The 17,076-nt window shown below is 40.9% G+C and overlaps 1 protein-coding gene across 6 annotated transcripts in view; it reads left to right on the top strand.

The window, feature by feature from the left end:
• Positions 1-17,076, top strand: part of MYLK (myosin light chain kinase) — a 236,631-nt gene that overhangs the window by 78,386 nt on the left and 141,169 nt on the right. The window lies entirely within an intron of this gene.

Here is a 17,076-nt window from a genome sequence, read left to right as displayed (position 1 = left end):
TGGACAGTTGAGAACTGACTATAATTTTCTTTCAATTCCTCCCTGGAAGGAGTGTTTAGTTAACTAACCTCCTCGTGTATCCACTTGATACACCCGGAGTGGTGGGATTAGATATAAGACCCTTTATCAGTTCTGTCACTTTTCGCTAATGAGCATTGTTCTCTTGCTCTTACAAGGGCTCCATTTCTTCTTCTACAAATGGTCATGATAATACCTTGTCCACTTTGTACTAGAAAGGTGAAGAAGATGGGAACAGTGAAGACTAGCTGTCAGAATATCTGATGTTAGGCCCAATTGGAAAGACTTTTAGTAAGCTGCTGGCTCAGACCACTAGAAAGTCAAATTGTCAAGTTGACATGGAGAGGCGTGTCATGGAAGTTGGGGGAGGGGGTGCAGGTGATATTTGTCCTGGGATTAAACATGGCGGATCTACACCAGGCAATGCTTTAGAAGCTAGAGGGCTTTGATCTGAGCAAAAGACAACTGAGGTAATGAGGAATTCGTAGGTTGCACTATGAATCTGCAGTTGACCCTTGAACATCACGAGTTTGAACTGTGCAGGTACATTTATACATGGATATTTTCAACAAATATACAATCAGCCCTCCTTATCCCTGGGTTTTGCATCTGCAGATTTAACCAACCATGGGTCAAAAATAGTATTTTTGATTCGCAGCTGAGAATCCACAGATACAGAGGGCTAAATACAATTATACACAGGTTTTCAACTGTTTGGGGGGTTGGTGCCCCTAACTCCTACATTGTTCAAGGGTCGACTGTTCAATTCAAGAGCAGGCCTCTGAAAGCTTGTAGAAGGAAGAGGTTGAACACATCGCTCTTCCCGGATGACACTGGTCCTTGCTTTTGTTTAAGTGCCAGATTTGGCTGGGTGCTCATCTGGAGAGTGTGCAGGGGCTGCTGCTTTGAAATGGCCTGGGGCTGCACTGCACTATGTGCTTGACACTCGCCTGTCTAGTTAAGACTCTTTGCTGGTAGATGCGACATATCTTTTACCTGAAGAAGATTGTGGTGATGGTGCTGAGGGATCTGTTTCTTCTCTCTGGGTTCTACCCTGATGAGGGTTCTTTTCTGTTACCCTGACTGTAGTCCCCCGTTCCCACTGCTGGCAGGAAAGAAGCAACAGGAAGAATCCCTGGGAGCTTAGAAATGGTTTAGATAGCTGTAGAAAGGACTGAAGTGCTGATACATGCTTTAACATGGATGAACGCTGAAAACATCATACTAAGTGAAAGAAGCTGGACACAAAAGGCCACATGTTGAATGATTCCATGTATGTGAAATGTCTAGAATAGACAAACATATGGAGATAGAAGGTAGATTACTAGTTGCCAGGGCCTAGGGAGGAGCAGAGAATGCTAATTGGTACAGGGTTCCTTTGGTGGAATGATGAAAATGTTCTGAAATCAGATAGTGACAATGGTTGCACAACTTTGCAAATACATTATAAAACATTGAATTTACACTTAAAATTAAAAATTAAAAATGAACTTTTAAAAAATGGCTTAGCAAAATTGATCTCATCTCCATACCCACCCTCCCTCCCTCTACCCCTGAGAGAGGACCTCCTTCCTCAATTCTGACAGACATGGGAAGGAGGAGATGAATTTGCTTCCTTACAGCATAATGATGCACTTGCTTCCTTTGCTGACTTTGGAGGTCACCAGGGAGCCATTCCTTTGAGTTATTTGATTTAGAACCTTCGCAGAATGAGTACTGGCCCAGGAGTCAGCACACTGGAGTTCTTTGTTGCTCGTCATTCTCCGGTTGTCAGGTCATACCTTCTAAGGACCTAGGTTTTCTTATTTGAGAAGAAACAACCAGTCGCTTCTATATTTCTGGCCTAAAGGGATGTGAAAAGAAAATGAGTTGAAAAATAAAATGGTAAAAGCACTTTATAAAGTTAAAAGTATAGTAATACAGTATGTTTTTAATAAAGTGAAATTCACATAACATAAATGTAAGCATCTTAAAGTAAAAAATTCAATGGCATTTAATGCATTCACGATGTTGACTGCATTATTCTTAAAATATAGCATTCTCTATGTAAAATTTTTATTTTGATGAAAATTTATATAGTTGACATCGTATATTACATGAGAACTATATGTCAAAATGAATGTGCTCCTTAAAAGTCAACCTGCAGAGCTACTTTACCACTTACCACCTGATTGGAATTAACCCAGAACAACACTTTGGCAGCATGCTGGTACAGCGTGAATACAGAAGGAAGACTACTCCAGAGAGATTTTAGATAGTATCTGGCTCCATCTCAAACTTGAAGAAAGAGAGGTAGAGGCAGAGGCTGTCATAGAAAGTGTTTTGTAAACTAGCATGCTGCAAGTGTGTATTAGTACTATAGCAAAGGGCACAAAGGGAAGTTTTGCATCAGGACAAGGCTACCTCAGATGATTATAGAATGAGGAAGCTGATTGTTTTGATCAGGGGTTTTCCTGATATGGTGCCCTCAGAGAAGGGAAGGGTACGGTAGTGTTAACCTGAAGTGACATGGGCTTTGAGTTGCTAGTTGTAAAAGACTGGGTTCCAAAGGAGTCGCCCACTGAGCATGGCCAGGGGTTCTCTGCCTCCAATGCATGATAGGCTTCATTGCTTCCGCCACTTGATTCTGCCTGCAGCTGACTTCTCCCTTCAGGTCCTGGGACACATCCTGTTTCAGATGCTCATTCTGCAGCAAACCAGTCCCAGGTCAGTCTTGCAGAGGCCTCAGGACTTCAGCTCTTCAGTAACTGGGCTCTTGCAGAATCTCTTACAAATGAGTGATTTTAAAATAAAGCCTTGAAGCTACATTTTTGGCCTAGGCTGGTGTCCACTGCAGCCAGCAGTAATCCTTCTCTTTCTTATAGTAGTCTTTAGGATCTCTGTCTGTTTCCCTGTCCGCCCACCCAACCCTCTCTTTAAAGTTGCTACCAACAGCTTGAGCCTTGACTGGGTGTGGAGGGTACTAGGATGTCTCAGCTTCTTCTGAGGTGGCACAGCAACCCTCCCATCACTGTAGAAACTATATGGACACCACACATGTGAGAAAGTTATAAATGTTTGTTTCCTACTGCCTCCTGAAGCTGGTAATTAGAAGTTGGTTTAAACTTGTGCTTTCTGTTTTTATTCCTGAAAGAGGTAAAAACTGTTGCCTGCCCTGCCCCCCATTTCCTTTTTATGCCTGTTTTTAGGCCGAGGACTTAATGAACCCCTTCCTCCAATAAAGCCTCTCTTTCTAGCAAGAAGACTTGGGTGACATTTAGGTGGGACCACAGGTGGCCCTTGTGGTTCATGTCTTTTTCTGAGAAGCCCCAAACTATGAAATGTTCGACTCTGTGGATCTCAGTCTCTCACATCAACTAAGGTTTTTCTAGTTCGTGGTAGATACTTTGGATAGCCAACACATAACCCGTTATAATCCTCTTTACCCTTACACTTTTCACTCTAGAGGACACTGTAGAGACTTCCGTTGAAGCTAATGGTGTCACAGAGACACATTCTGGCTGAAGTCTGTTAGGGATTTTCTGGGAAAGTTCTTGCTTTTCTGATTAAAAAAAAAAAAGTTATCACTGCTGCTTCCTGCCTTGAATGTAGATGTGATGTCTGGTGCTCAGGCAGCCATCTTAAAACCATGAGGCAGTAAACCAGAACACTAAAGATTGGTTGGGGTGGATGTGAATGGAGATATAGTAGTGGAGGTAGCATAAAGACCAGCAGCTAAAAGACAAAAGTCCTAAGGCTTAAAGACTTTCCCAGATATGATCTTTGGCTGAGGTTATTCACACAGGAAATTTTACAAAAAAATATTCCTAACTGATAAACATCTAATAAGATACATGTGGAGATATCGTCCCTATGGGAATAAATTGGGGAGAAGACATAGCACAGAGAAGAACTAAAAAACTCTCATACCCTTACCAAATCTACCAACAGTGAGGGGAATACCTTATTCTGAGTTGAATGTGGTCCTGCAGTTAAAGCATTCTAGAAGAATTTGTTCTTTCTTGGCTGTGGGCATCTGGCGTGAACCAACAGGATCTAGGGTTTCTGAGAGGAAGTCAACCATGTAGGGCAAGTAGTAAGTTAATGTCATTATAGAACAACTATTTGATCAAGTCCATTAATTAGGCTGAAACTATCCTCCTCTTTTGTCTCTGACAGCCTAAACCTTGAGGAGATTATATTTTCAGGAACTCATAAAACTTTGACTCTGTATCTCATAAATACCACCTTTAGACCCAGGCAACCTGTTCTAGCCCATGTCTTAGAAACCCCTGTTTCCTCATCTGGCTGTACCTTCGCCTCAGAGCATGGGCCTGGGTACTCAAGGGATATGCCCACTGGAACCATACTACTCCCCATGTTCTGGACACCCAGCACCCCAGAATTCTTTACCAAATGGTACTGAGCCCACTTCCAAGGCCTGTGTGGGCTTCTTCCCAGGAGCTGTTATTAGGCCTGAGTGGGATGGTCAAGGGGCACCTGTTTGCTTGGGGAGATGAAAGCCCACTTCCAAGGCCTGTGTGGGCTTCTTCCCAGATGTTATTAGGCCTGAGTGGGGTGGTCAAGGGGCACCTGTTTGCTTGGGGAGATGAGAATGTAGTTGAAACTTGGACATGGGGCTTTGTCGTCCACCTATATGTGTAGGAGAACTCTCACAGTGCAGGATGCAACTAGGACGGAAAGAGTAGTACGTCTCACTGTGCCACTGCCTGGTGAGCACTGCTGGGCCACAGGCAGGCCTCCATGTATTGATAGCCAGGGCCCCACAAATGTCAGGGGCTGTCTGGAGCTCTTTCAGCTGTTCTATTGCCCATGCAGGTGACTGAAGTATCAATGGGCTTCTCCCCTGCCACCACCACAGTCAAGTATGAAAGGAGCGAGATGGTGGGAAAAATACTGAAATTACTGGAGATATCTTCCCCTCTGCCCTGGAATTCATTCTTATCAGAAAAAACAAACATGGTGATAGGTCCTGGCTGTTCGGTGAATCAAATGAGCTGATACTTCAGTGTCTCTTGAAAAGTACAGCCCAAATGAGGTTTCAGTACAGGCTGAGATACTCGGTGTTTACTGGCATGAGCTTCACAATCAAGAGCTAGCCGGGCCTCATCAAGGCATGTTTATGTTTAAGTCATGGAAGATAGAGGAAAGGAACATGAGAAAACCTGACCCATGAAAGCCAGAATCATTCCTCAATTTCTACTTTAGCCAATAGTAGTATCCTTCCCCTGAATAACTTCTTCCCAGTTCACTTCTAACTCAAAAGCACTCAACCACTTTGAGAAATTTGAAAAGTATCTGGTCTGCTTTCTGTCCTCAGAGGAGTCTTAATGGTGTGGTTCTGGAGAAAAATATGTGCATAAAAGCAGTAGGATATGACAATGTATATAATTGGATGCTTAAATAGTTCAATAAATAGTTAGTATTATAGGAATTTATAGGTGATTAAGATAAGGCTAGAGTGGCTTGAAAACTGATTTCCTGCTTCTTGATATCTCTCTTTCCAATTTGTCCTTCCTACTGCTACTTAAGTGATCTTCCTAAAATGCCCTTTGCCTATGTCATCCCCCTCGTAATATCCTTGAACCTCAAAGTGCTTCAGCACTGCCTAAAAAGGCCTTTTACAATCAGCTCCTAGCTCTCCAGCATTGTCCAGCTCTGCTCACCCAGCCCACACATATATAATAGATACTTTGTTCTGATAACACTTTTGTTGAGAAAAGGTAAACAAAAATATTTTATCTTCCCTATCAATTTGGGGTTAAGAATGAGGCAGAGTATAATAGGAAGAGAACAAGTATTTGCTGATGCCCTCTTGGGGCCAGGCATGTAAACTTAGTCATTTTATCTTCATGGTAAGGTAGCTTTATCTTTATTTTTTGTAGAGGAAAAAACCAGGTCCTCAAAGTAATTACAGAACTTTCTAAGTTCACATCAGTAAGTGATAGAAGCAGTTCTTCAGGATCCAAATCTTGTATTCCTCACACTGTATGATACTACCACTTTCACATGTCCATCTGGTTCCTTGAACTCGTGGCTGTTTCTTATTTATCACAATGCCCACCAGATGGTGAGTGCACAATAAACATTTGGTTCCCCCGAGAACCAAGATGGTAAGTAGGGTCTAAGACTCTAGACCTCTTGCCAGTCAAGTTCGTAGGGTTTGGTCCCATGCTCCTTATAGTGGCTTATCTCCCCTTACCCCATCCCCACTCCCTGCCCTCACTGTTGCCTGCCACATGCCTGCATCCCTTTCCTCCAGCTATGTCTTAATCTAGAATGCCCTTCCATCTCTCCATTCTGTCCAGCCACAAGGTCCAATTTAAATTCTACCTCTTTCAGGCTACTTTCCTTAAGTATATATATATTTTTAAAGCATTTTATTAGAGGAGAGAGGAGCCATGGTAATAGGATGTGGAATATTCCCAATAATCACATAAGGTCATTCATGAGTAATAACCACAGGAAAGAGCTGACTGCTTTGGCCTTTTTAAAACGTATTATTCATTAGTCATCTCTGTGCCTATAACTTTGTTATAAAGAAAAAATGATTTAAAGGTTAAATGATTTTTAAAACAAAAATGCGAATAATGTAAAAAAGTTCCTTGCCTTTACCCTTACTTCTACTCTCCAGAGGTAGCCACTGTCAGCAATTTGGATATCCTTCCAGAAATGATCTATGCAAATATAAGCACATATACATGATCTCTCTCGCTCTCTCTACACACACACACACACACACACACACACACACACACACACGTACGTGGACCTACATACACATACTGATCTGCAACTTGATTTTTTTACTTAACATCTTTTGGCATTTTTTTTTCACATGAGCACTTAGGTCTACCTCATAGATCTAATCTTCTAAGCTTTCTAACCCTTGATTGCTCCCTCCTCTGTTACATATATTATAGGAATTATATAATTCCTATACTTACATATATGACTCATTTTTACTTTTTATCAGTTTATAATTTTATTAGTTATTGTTTATTGTCTTGTTTCCTCTATGAGAATGAGTTGTTCCAGGTCTAGAGCTATATTATCCAATAGGATAGCCCTTAGCCACATATGACTATTTAAATTTAAGTTAAAATTAATTAAAATCAAAAATTTACTTCCTCAGCCACAGTAGCCACATTTTAAGTGCTTAATAGCCACATGTGGCTAATGGCTACTGTGTTGGGCAGCACAGATTATTGAACATTTCTGTCATCACATAAAGTGCTATTGGGCAGGGCTGATCGAGACCACTCATATATTTGATTCAGTTCCCATATTCCAGAGAGCCATAGCTAGAAGATATGTTTAAAATAGTTATTCCATTCACAATAGAAACAAGACATTGAACTCTTGAAAATTTACTAAAAGCACAATATTCATTTGAAGAAAAATGTAATCTCTCGATGAAAGAATCTTAGTCTTCCATTTTTATTGAAGAATGGTACTCTTGGTATCCCAGCAAGCATGAATGTGCTCCCGAAATTTCCATAGCTGTCTGTTCCAGAAACTCTCATGGCAAGGATGCTGGTGGCAAGCTGCTCATGTATCACAGTTCCTGAAGTATTCAAAGGAAAAGCAGCGGGATAGGAAATGATAGGACAAGTATTGTTGAAACTACAATTGTCAACAGTTGGTGGCCACTTCTAGTTCAAAATGCCAGACTGAACAGACTTATTAACTCTTCTTCCCTCCCATGCACTGAAATGAACCTAAAGTGTTAAAAAGAATGAATTCAGAGCTGCACTGAGAACAGGAGAGAGGACTAGTAGATGAGAGATGAATATCAAAGGGATGAAAGGGATGGAAGACCCACACCAGCTACCTATGTTTGAAAACTAATTCTTTAATAATAGGTTGTGAACAGTTAATTCATGGCCACATGATATTTGAAAAAAATATTCGTACAATATAATATTGCTATCAAGAAAATTCTTGTTCCATTTTTTAAATCAATCCATAGACAAAGCTCAAAACTGTTAAGTTATAGTTACAGAACAGAAAGTAAACTCTGTAAGCTTTAGCAAGCCAAAAGTAAAGGAATGGTAAGGTAGAGGTGGGAAAAGAAAGGAAGAGAAAACTATAAGGATGCTAATGTCTTCATCTTACAGAGTGGAAATGAGAAGATACCATCTAAAAACAGATGATCAAATAACAGAAGTTTGAGTATATTACTTAAAACCATAATGACAGAGGTCAAAACTGGTCAGCTCATTGGCCATATTTGGTATACAGACCTTTTGTCTTTGGCCAGTGGTGGTCTCAAAAAATTTGAGCTAAAATTTACAAAAGACATGCTTATACATTCAATTCATTTCTGAATGGCTTTTCTCAAAAAATAAGATCTGGCAACATTTCCATGTGGCGACAGTTGGTCAATGAGTACTACCCCTGCATCTAAGCGTGTCTCTGCCAGGTTGCTATAGTTCCCCCCATTCCTAGTCATCACCCCACACATGGGCAAGCATCTGTTGCCAGTGTTGACTGCTTTTTCTCAAACTATGTCCATATAAATAGTGGGGGAGAAAAAGATGGGTAGGAGGGCCTTGTGACATCTTGTCCCTGCCCACTTTTTATACTTTAGTATCCTGCCAGACACTGTAGGCATTTGAATTTGTCATCTTACCACCAGTGTCCAATAGAAGATCAGAAAATTCAAAACAGAGGTGGTGAGAGAGGGTCGGTGTAAGTCAGCAAAATTCCTTGTCACTCATAGCAGGAATCCACTAAGCTTTGTCTAAATTCTTAAATCAAGAAATAGATACAGAGTATATTATCTAGAATTACAGATTTTAATAATAAGAATAAAAAGATGATTTCAATGGTTATATCTGGGCAATGATACTATTGCAAGGAAGGGAAGAGTAAGAGGGAAAGGAACCTTTTACTATTTTATTATGCCCTCAACTTTCCCCTTTTACTTTATATACATTCTTCTTGCTTGAATTTTTTAACAATAGATAGGAATTAATTCTGGTTGTTTTTTAAGTACAATAAAATTGCCTGTAAAAACGCTTGAGATATCTATCTGAGTTCAGCGTCCAGATTGTATTTAATAAATGGTCAAATACGAATTCATGGTTTACATTGAAAGAAATGTAGACAAAATCTGGGCATGGAAGAATATATAGAACTGCATCAAAATATGTGACACGACACTGCAAGCAATTAAACATGTGGAGATTAAAATACCTTTAAAGTACTGAAAAACTAGTAAAATAAAAGATGCCAGGGGCACACTTGTGGGACTGTGAGGAAACAGGTAAAGGTTTCCTTTGTTGGAGCTCTAATTATTGATTCAGCCTTTCTGAGGCTCAGATTGGCAGAATGTTACAGGGACGATAAAATCCTTGATATGTTTTGCCAAGAATTCTGCTTTTCACTCTATAACTTAACTCTTAAAGGAGAAGACCAAAAGTAGTTGGTACAAAAATGTTCAGAGCACTATGTAAAATAACAAGAAAGAAGCTAGCCTGTGCTCAAAAGGAGATAATTAAACAAACCCATCAATATGGCAGATATTACATAATCACACACTGGTCATTCGGGGAGCTACGTTCATAAATGGAAATGTGTGTGAATTAATATGAAGTGGAAAGAGAAGCAGAGCAAGAACACTGTGTATGGTCTGATCACCACCACATGAAAGCATCGGTGTGTTCACTACCAAAAATTAGAAGAGGATATGGAACCATGTAAATAGATTTTTTTTGTTTTAAATTATTTAAATGTTTTAATACTGGGAAAGCAAAAAGATGGACAGGAAGTGCCTCGTGACATTTCTTGTTTCTGCCCACTTTCTATAACCACCAGGGAAGAAAGAGAAGGCTGGTACTGTCTAGATGCATCTATCTCTCTAGTAATAAGACCTTTAGGCTCCCATTATTTTAGCATGTTTTCAATCATCTTGACTGTCTGCCTTGAAGTGGAAATAAAGTTGTGTGGCAAAATAAACATTGAGCGATGGAGACAGCAGTGTAGGCTTTTCTTTCTCTAGTGGTAGCTCCCGGTTGCCCGAAGGACAAGGTATGAAGTGCCAGGTTTGGCATTCATCAATGTGCATATACATAGGCATGGGAGATATTATCAAGATCTGGCTTATTTTTTCACATAGATACAATTTTTGCAGAACCCAAGATGTTCACAGTCTTTGTAAAATGCAACTTCTTCCCAACTTTAAATGAAATTAATAATTAGGCACTACTTTCTTAAAAGTTGGCCAATACGAGTTGAGTTTCCTCTGTGCTCTGGATAATGGGACAACAAATAAAACTAAAATGTGATTGCCAACATCAGCAATCTTGCAACTAATGGATTATCAATTTTGGTAACAAAATTAAACTTTTCCTCCTCTCCGAAGCCTTTTCTAGCTCTTTTATCCCATTGTATTCTTTTGCCACATTCTAGGAGGATTCTGTTCTGCACTAGACAATTTAGAATTTAATTAGATGATTAATATAACATGTGGAAAGAACACTGGACTGGGGTTCTAGTTCCTACAAAGTTTCCTTAGAACTTTCGACAAGCCACTAAACTTCCCTGAGTCTCCGATTTCATATAAAAATAGTGATTTAGATGATCTTTAAGGCCCTTTGTGATCTGGAATTCTGTGGTTTATATATTTTAGTATGCATTCCCTATTTCACATGTCAGATTTAAAAAAAAAAAATGCTTCTCAGTCCCAGCTCCTGGTAGAGCCCACTAAAAAGAGATTATTTGTTCAATCTGTGAATTTTCAAAATTTTAATCTCTTGCATTGTTAAAAAAAAAAAAAAAAGTAATGTTCTGCTTTTATTTAAGGTAGACTTCAAGTGTTTGGATTTGATTCATTCAGCCAATGTTTTTTAAGCACTTTATCACAAGCCAGGAACTATTAGTTGTTTAGGACTGGATATGTCTAAGAGGACTGGACCATCATTTGTGAGGACTTCAGTATTCAGGAGCTATAAATCAGGATGGGAATTGGACCAAATGATCTTAACAGTTGTTCCCATCTTTAATATTTTATTATTTTATTCCATTCCAATATCTTGGTGTTGGAATTTTCTTTGTATTTTGTTCTGATCACATCTTATTTTAAATAATGTACCCTACATTTGTGTAGCATTTTATAGTGTACAAAGCTTTCTATGTTTGTAGGAAGGTAGAAAGTGCTAATTACCCTGTCTCTCATTTTTAAGCACTTGGGGAAAGATAGGCAGAATTAAATGGAGTGAAATGTATGAACAGAGGCCCAGTCACTCCCAGAGCACAGTGCTCTCAGGGAGAACTAGATTGAAGAATGAGGCCGGGCTTCCAGTCACTTTCCCTGAGTTAAATCTGCCTATCCACTAGTGGGCAGTGGAGCTGAAAAATGCCTGGCCTCATTCGAGGGGTGAGATCCCACCCATGGGACTGAGCTAACCTGCCAGGGCTCCCAGGAGCTCCTCCCTCAGGCTCTTCCAGCCTTCATCTGCTGCGAGGTTCTTCTTTGAGCACTTCTCAGCCCAGACACCCTCCGTGGTTTTGAGTCCAGGCTCCTTGCCTGCCCTTTGGTGTTCTCCACAGTTCAAGCCAGTCCCCTGGACCAGTGCTCTACCCAACTGCCCTAAAACCTGGGCCCCACTATCCCTGAGCAGGTCTTGGGCTTTGCCTTTCTTACTTCCGTCATCTTTCTGCCTGGAGTCTGGGCCCCAAAACCACTCAGGCTCTTCTAAATGTCACTTCTACCAGAGAGCCTATCCTGCTACTCTTTGCCAGTTATGGTCGCCTCCCTTCTGAATCCTGAATCACCTAAGGGTTATACTGTATTATCTTTGGCTTTTGTCTGGTTATTTATGTATTTATCACTGGAATGAGAGCCCTTGAAGGGCAACTTCATACTCATTCTTGTGTTCTCCGTAGTATCTAGGATGGTGCCCTGCCCGTGGTAGATTTTCAGTAAGGCCTGGTTGGATCGTAGCTGACAAGAATGAATTTAAATACACTGCAGTCAGCTGGGTGAGGCTAAAATGCTGTCCATGGCAAATTTCTTTGCTTGACAATTTGCTGTTCATCGTAGGGAGTGAGCTGCTCTTAGGACCAATGGTGTGACACTAGGAGGGCTGGCCTGGCAGTCGTGTGCCTGGGTCTTTCCCTCTAACTTGCTCTGACCAAGAGGCTTTAGTTTCCTCATCTATAAATTAGGAGGTCAGACCAGATGACTCTGATGCCTCTTCCTGCTCTAACATTCCATGACTCCATAAAAATAAAAAATTTAAACAAGATTTTGGTTTTATTAGTGCCCACCAGCTGACCCCAGTGCTACATGAAGTTGTGACACTCAGGAAGGTTGATTTGAATGGGTGGTTTACAGGTTAATTCAGTTCAGCAAACATTAGCTACATGCAGGATGTATACCTGGGATAAAAAGGTGACAGAGAGGACCAAGAGACTATGCCTGCATTCAAGGGATTCACATTCTCAAACAGCCAAGACTATGAACTCACCCCTCCGCACCCATTACACACACACACCAGCCTTTAGTGCTGCAGTGATGTCTGGGAAGGTAGGACGTGAGTTCTGACATTACATGTCAGACCTAATGGCTCCTTCAGGTTCAATTCCTGCCCCCTGTCTCTGCTTAAGAACACTCTGAAACGAAAGTAGTTGGGGACACAGTGATGGTAAATAGATAGATACCTGTGTCCTGACAGAGCTGGCTGGTGAGGGTAAGAAATAGACCTGCTCATTTTCTCTCGTTTGGTGACATGCTAAGTCCCTGAGCAACTACTCAAAGACAGCAGTCCCCAACTTTTTTCCTACCAGGGACCGGTGAGAATCTAATGCCTGATGATCTGAGGTGGAGCTGAGGTGGTGATACTAGCACTGGGGAGTGGCTTCAGATACAGATGAAGCTGCAAATACAGATGAAACTTTGCTCGCCCACCCACTGCTTATCTCCTAATGTGTGGCTCAGTTCCTAACAGGCCACAGATATGGTACAGGTCTGCGGCTCAGGGGTTAGGGACCCCTGCTTTAAGAGAGGCAAGTCTGTTCCTCTCAGAAACTCCAGCAGGATTTAAGGCAGGCCAAGGTGATGGGAACAGGGTGGGGGCCTGTCAAGTGCTGGAGTTTAGATGACGGGCCTGGGAGGGAGGGTTGTCTGTGAAGTGTGAAGGACTTGGCTCACAAGGCCCCTAAGCCCTGGGAAGCCTGACAGGGAAGTGAAAAATGAGCCTGGAAGAGTTGGAGCCAGGAAGGCAAGGAAAAAGCAAATCAAATCTGGATCCTGATTTAAAAGGCATTAGACTGAAGGGAGCCAGGCACCTGAACATACTTTCCACAGCCTGTCATGCTGGGCTTGCATCATCCATGAGCAGTGAGGGAAATTGAGGCCACTCGGGGTAGACAGCACCGCATTAAATGTCATACTCTGTTGGGCCAGAGAACGAGGAGACCTGCCACAATTAAGTCCAGAAAGAATAGGGGAGGCACTGATTTCTGGAAGCTGTGAACATAATGACCTAATGCTGGTCAGTCCCACACACATATAATGAAAACTGGTACTTGATTAATGACTTATCTGAGGCAAAGCTTTTCTATAATAAAGTCAAACCAATCACAAATCCACCCTTACCCCTTCATTTTTAGCAAATAGAGTGTGACTCTTTGGAGTTTGGAGTGCGATCTGGACACCTAGGTGCCTGAGTCATTAGTGGAGACACTATGCAGAGAATGTCTCTCACAGTGAGGCCCATCAGAATCCACTGGGATGCTTGTGGCTTCTCACCTCAGACCCACTGGGGTGAGACCAAGGAATCTGCATTTGCACACACCATTCCTACACAGGTTATTCTGTAAGCCACTAAATGGAGACTGTTGGTCTCGAAGGATGGAACGAAGGTCACAGTTGCAGGTTTCACTGCACGTGAGGGACTACATGGGAATGGCTGAGGCAGTGGAAGGGGGTGAGACTGGACTTCTGCATCTTGTGTAATTTTACTTCTGGGGACGATGTGTCTGACAACCTCATTTCAGAAGAAGGTGTTCCCTTTATCAATGGGCCGCTCAAGAATGTGATTGATTTGTATAGGTCAGTGGTTCTCAAAAATATACTTGGCATCTGTTTATGTACTAGATGTATATTTATACATATGCTTTATACATAGCAGGTAAGAGTTTTTGCCCCCTCCTCCTGAATCAATTTTCACCCCCTTAGGGGTGACATTACCACATATAGGGTAAATATCATAATGCTTAGAATCCTCTCCTGGGGTGGAAGTGAGGGATCAGAAAGAACAAAGGAACGATATGGTAGGAAATAATGATACGAAATCAGAACAGCATACAGAAATGAGTGCTACACAGTCATGTATCATTGCTAGAGGTAGGCTACAAATTGGACTATAAGCTTCCTGAAAATCTTGATCAGGTACAAGAACCATTTTATCCTTAAAAAGTAAACCCTTTTGCTCAGGAGATGCAATCACAGGACAAAACTAGTGAGAGCTCTCCAGATGATATGTACCTGTGGATTTGTACCCATTTCCTGTGCTGCCTAGATTTAAAGACAGCAAGAGATGCTATTGGGACAGAAGAGTGGAGGACTCTGATCTGTCATTGTTATCTGCTCTGCGATCTTCTCCTCAACAGAACACCACTGTTGTCTGCCCTTCTTTGTTCATAAACTGACTCAGGCCCCTGCCAGTTTTTCCTCATCTTCTTTGTGGCCCTAAGAACTCTCTGTTCTATATTCAGTCATGTTCCCTGAACCTCTCAGTGCCTACAGCCAGGTGAGAAGCGTGTTCTTTCCAAAGTTTCAGGGATGGAAGTGGGAGTAGGGAGATGGGACTCTAGCTGTGGCAGAAGGTGGGTAAATGCTTCCAGGAGGCCTAGTTCACCTTGACTTAGGAAGCAGTAACCAGCCCTATGCTTATAAACATGTGCTTGCCAGAGCTCAAATGGTCATAAAATGTCAGGGCAGGGAACCAAGAACCTCTGAGCCGTGGGGGGTAGAAAGAAGAGTAGAAACAGTACAGGCTATGCAGCCAGGAGATCTAGGTTTGAATTTCTTCTACCTGGTTTGCTAAGCTCCACAGGTGAGCCGAATATAATATTTCTTACTTTATAGCAATATTGCGGGGAGGGAAGTTTTATGTAGCAGAAGTGCACTAGCATATAGAAGTTGCCTATAATAAAATGGTAGGCATGTTGGTAATAAGAAAGGATCTCTGATCTATTTATAACACCACTTTTAAATTTTTACTTTAATATTTTAAAATAAAAATACATTGTGCTATTTAAGAAGCTTAGAAAAGAAAAAAGAGAAAAAAGGTTAAAACTATCCATAGTTCTATTTTGCTATATAGTCACTATTTTAATTTCGTTTCATAGTTCTGTCTCGTGTTTCTTTGCTAAGCTGGGGGTTTCTTTTGCTATCAGTTTAGGGATAACTGCAGTATTTTTAGGGGTAGGGTGGCTTGCTGGAAGATGGCAGGCTTGGAGTCTGGCTTGATTTGAATTCATCCATATCCTTTACTAGCTGTGACCTTGAGTTAATTTGCCTAGTTACTCTCTGAGTCACTTTCCTATCTATAAAATAGATTACCTATATTATGGCATTATTTAAATGAAGTATCTTTACTACATATGTAATATAATAAGTGCTCAGTAACTTTCAGTCAAAATTAAAATTGTTCATACCGTTTTGAATCTTGCTTTTTTTCATCCTGCATATCATTTTTCAAATCACTCTGTAAATATAATTTTAATGGTTTAATTGAATATTCTATTAAATTTGATATGCTACCATTTACTGAATCATTCCTCTATTTGTAATTATTTAGATGGTTTTCAGTATTTCCATTTATGAATTAGATTCTGATGAATATATTTATATAGGAAGGTTTAAATTCCATATTTAATATTATTTCCTTGGGATCGATTAGTTTATATTGCAGGGATTACTAGAACAAAGGCTTTGGGTATTTTTAAACTTGAGTGCTTTCCTCCCACTACCATCAGTAAGGGATGAGATGTAGCACCAATTTTCATGACCCATTCGCTCCCCAATCTGTGAGCTCTGTGCGATCTTACATCTTGGAGCACCCCTCCATCAGCTTCTTCCTGCCTTGACTTGGCTTACAGTCTGATTATTCCCTTTATCTGCCAATCTGCCCTCCAAACTGAAATCCTTCACTAGACCTCAGTGTACATCTTCCCTCCAGCTTAACCTCCTGGTGCCAACTTCTTTGTCCTAGTGTCAGACACCAAGTTTCATGCTGAGAGATTCCTCTAATCACATAGGATCAAGTTTCGAATGACAATTTGCTCTTCTTTTTCTCTTCTTTAAACATCAGGTCTTGGGCCACATAGTCATTAATTTTAATCTTTCCATTTGAATCATATCCTTATTCAGAGTGTATTTATCAATTTGTCTTCATTTGGTCTCAGATGAGGAGCCCTTATATGTGGATACTATCTTCCCCAATAGAGAGGGAGCTTCCTAAGGTAGGGGCCATGCCTGTTGTACTGATTCTAACATAGGTGTGCAATAGATACTGGGCCAGGTCCTGTGGGACGCGAAACATCGAGCACTCAGTGCTTATTCACTAAGGACTGATGCAGCCTGATTGAGTTGATAAAATGTATGCACACAGTTTCATTTAACTTATACTTGTTTTATAAGATCTATGTTGAATCTGTCTTCTATATCTCCTCTCTAAGAGTAGGTGCTTCCTGAGTGGAGACTAGTCCTTAATCATCTTTTTATCTCCTACAAATATCTAGCACAGTACAGAGAAATGTGCTCTGTCAGCCTTTGTTGAATGAGTGAATGAACAAACACTAGTGAACAAGAACCTATGCTCTATGGTCAGAGATTAAATACTATAAAATGTGTGACGAAGGTATAGACAAGAAGCAGTCAGAAGACTTCATGGAGAAGGTGGAATCCATCCTAGGCTATTCTAGGAGTCACTGATTTGTTCAATTACAAAATAAGGATGTAGTACTTAACCTATAATCTTGAGAATGCCCCCTGATGGGCACTGGCAAAATATCTTGCCAAAAAGACTAGATATCTTTTAT

Source organism: Pteropus alecto, unplaced genomic scaffold, assembly GCF_000325575.1.
Source record: "Pteropus alecto unplaced genomic scaffold, ASM32557v1 scaffold251, whole genome shotgun sequence".
Taxonomy (NCBI): Eukaryota; Metazoa; Chordata; class Mammalia; order Chiroptera; family Pteropodidae; genus Pteropus; species Pteropus alecto.
The sequence above is the reverse complement of the archived record's forward strand: the minus strand, read 5'-3'. Positions and strand labels throughout refer to the sequence as shown.